The following is a 3,543-nucleotide window of genomic DNA, read 5'->3' as shown; positions in this document are numbered from 1 at the left end:
TCAGCCGCCGCCAGCCCGGCCCGCCCCGCCGCCGTCACCCCCGTTAGCCCCGCCGCGCCGCTGCTGCTGACCGCAGCCAGGGACAAACGCGTGTCGAAGCGCACACGGGTCTGGCTGACAGCCACCCGTCCCCGACACCAGAAATTAGACGGGGGGGGGGGCAAACAGCCTGAGGGGCTCCCAGGGACGGGAGACAGTCCCCGAGGCCGGCGCTCTGGCCGCTCACAAAGCGCGCAGTCAGGGGGTGGCCGCCTGGTCCCGGAGGCTGCGGCGACATGTAGAGCCTGGCTGTGCACACAAAGCCTCCTCTGCAGCCGGGGGGACCGCACACACGCGAGGAAGCGCCTTCCCCGGCACGCTGTGTGCTTGCACGCACAGGCTGCACTGTGCCGCTGGCACTGCCCCGCGCCCTGAAGCTGGCAAAGCATCAGCAGGAGCACACGGAGATGCTGTGCGTGTCTGGAGAGGCTCCGTTTCAGGCAGGGGAGTTGCGCACAGCCTCCACGAGCTCACCCGGGAGCCCCGTGTCATGTCCCAATTTCTCAGGACGACGACTCAGGTTTGCCGATTCCCAGGTCAGGATTTAAGGTGAAACAAAACCAGGGATCCTTTAACTCACAGAACTCGGGTTTCATTTGCTCACAACAAGAATTGGCACGCTCACCACCAAAACTGGTACGCTCACAACAAAAACTGGCATTAAACCACATCAGTAAACTGTGAAACATGTGCTAACCATGCATCACCAAACATATACTACAGGCCTTGCTTATTTGGGAATCGGTTCAGGGAAGCCAATAAGGAGACCCCTCCCACTGAGTCACAAAGTTCAGAGCGGACCCCCTTGCTTTCTAGAGTCCCTCTCAGTGAGGAGCCTAGGGGCAGCTAGATCCACTCCTAGTCCCAGACTTGGTCAACGGTTTATGTCTTAAGGGGTGAGGTGTAGGGGTTCTGGAAAAGAGAGAGAAAAGAAAGACTTCACCAGCCCTGGATCCAGCATTGGTTCAGTCAGCCGAGGAGTCCAGTTCTGGAGGGTGGGCTTACACCCACGGGCCTTCAGTTTGTGTCCTTTTATCATCCTTGCCCCCTCCTTTGGGCGGGCACTCAAACTCATTAGGCTAATTAGGTAGCCTTTGGGCTATTGGCTTGGGGGTCGTTTGGGGAGTAGCTTCCCCTTCCCTGCAGAAGCGATCTTTGGCCATGTATGGTGACCTGTCCTGCTCAGCACATCAGAACCGCACATCAGAACAGGGAGCTGTGCACCCTCCAGCAGGGCCCTCCCTGTCCTGGTGCTGATGGGGGCTCATGGGCTGCTTTTCACCTGTGGCTCCTTGCTAGGCAGAGTTAGTCGTTAAGCAGAACTTGCCCCACCATAATGTTTGAGACAGTAACTCCTTCAGCCTCTCACACCCTGGAGAGCAGCGGTACACGCACAAACACACAGGGCCGCTGCGCAGGAGGGGATTTTCTAGGTAGAGTCAGAGGAAGAGCCTCATCGGCCACCCTCCCAGCAGGAGTGCTGCAGCTCACGATGCAGCACCTTAGTCAGGGTGCAGGCAAAAGGTGCCCCTGCGCAGGCAGAGGAGAGCACCTGCCCCAGGGCACAACACTTTTCCCATGGGGACGTGGGAAGCTGCAAGGCACTACCCCGAGCAGCAGCTCAGGCTCAGTTCTGTTGGGGTGGTCTCTTAATTAAAGGCTAATGCACTGTGACTGTTGATATGCTGGATGGTAGCAAGAGCACCGCTAATGCAAGCCCCTCCTGAAACAGTCTTCCTACTTTTCCAGGGTGGTTCCCTAGGCTTTCAAGAAGCACTTTTGCCATTCCTTCGTTTTTGTCTCACCTGAGGCAAAGCAGCGGTGGCCTGCCTGCATGAAGTACCGGAAAATAAACCAGACCGCCCAGTTTCACATCCCACACTGTTACTAATGGAAAACTTACTTTCTTCCCCTTGGCCTGGTCTCTAAGCAGCTCCGTATTGTAGAAATCCTCTATGCAGAGTAAGCCGGGAGAGCAGAGTGTCAGTCACTAGAGGGCATCAGGGAAGAAGGGTGCTGAAGAAGCCCACTTCTGCCTCTGCTTAATAGTCCAGCATACAGAGGAGAAAGAGTTCTCCAGAAATGCCCTGCTGCTGCTGTTGGTCTACAGGCAATTCTCTCATGATAGGACATTTCTGCACAGGCACAAGATCACAGCAATTTAACAGTGGGAAGGAAACATGTCAGTCCCTGGTACATATTAGAGCAGCAATGGATGGATGTAAAAACTCTGAGTGTATCTATCAAGTTGTCTTTGCCCCTCTACTCATTTGTGTTTGTGACATTTCACAGTCAGTGCAGTGCTTGCCACCTATGGTGCTTCAACTCCCTCCCTGGGACTTGCTGTCTCAAAGAAATTGAACAGCGGGGAGGCAAAGTATGACAGCTGACACGGAGTGGGGTTGTTAGGAGCTTGTGGGAGAGACTGCTCTGATGAAGGAGCAGCATTTTTACACAGAGCAACAGATAGAGTAGCTTCTCCTGGTGATCATGTTGTCTGCTTCACCATTTCCAGTGTGGTTAGCAAATGGGATCACATGTATGTCAGGCATCTCTTTTCTCTCCTCAGCTGTGGACAATTCCTGGAGTACTGTTTTCTCCTCGGGGTGGTGGAAATGCACGCGACTGAGTGAGCACAAGGGAACCACAGTCTGCTGGAGGCACAGTTCTGTGACACAATCATCTTCCACAAGTGCTACCACAACTGGCACGCTGGGGCTGGCACAACCGACACAGTGGTTAGGTGCAATTTCACCAGCATGGGTGGTAGCAGCTCTAGGGACTGTTGTGTTCACTGATAGTGAGCAGAGGTCTTAAATCTAGGTATGTTAATTTTAAAGTATGCAAGGCTTTGGTCTAAAAAGCAAAGTAGAGGCAAGACACTTGTAAGACAAAGGATGGCAGGGCTGTGGAGGAATATAGCTCTGAGCCTAAATTCAGGAGAAGGGAACACATCAGTGAAATGCAGCCCACTGAGCAGCAGGGAACCTGCTGGGAAACCTGCCAGTCAAGTAAAATGTGTGATGTTAACATCGTGGTGATTTAACTGGTACCTTTCTGGGGCATGGATGAAATCATTTAATGTGTGAATGTTGAGCCTTACAGGGGAAAGGCCCATCAAGTTATTTTCAGGGCTAATGGGACAGACCGAAGGGACTCCTGAGAGAACTGCATCTGACACCAAGCTGTAAGTACTGCACAGTACCATGCCAGCCTGATCCACAGCTCAGGAGTAATTCCAGGAGAGCATCGTATCAAGCAACATTAGATTCAGGCTTCACAGCCCTTCCTAGTGTTCATCACTTCAAGTCTTTTGATAGCAATTACTCATACAAAATGTGTTCTCTTCTCCATTTCCTAATAAATTATTATTACAGTTTTTAAACATTGCCTCCAAGTGCTGGGATGAGGGTGCAGAGCCCTTTTCACCTCTGAAAAAAGAAAGGGCAGACCCAGGGACCTCGCCATGGCTGTCATGGCAGCTGCAGAGATTCCAGCTTCTGT

This window comes from Haliaeetus leucocephalus, unplaced genomic scaffold (genome assembly GCF_000737465.1).
Source record: "Haliaeetus leucocephalus isolate CR32 unplaced genomic scaffold, Haliaeetus_leucocephalus-4.0 Scaffold276, whole genome shotgun sequence".
NCBI classification, from domain to species: Eukaryota; Metazoa; Chordata; class Aves; order Accipitriformes; family Accipitridae; genus Haliaeetus; species Haliaeetus leucocephalus.
This window is presented reverse-complemented; position numbering follows the sequence as displayed.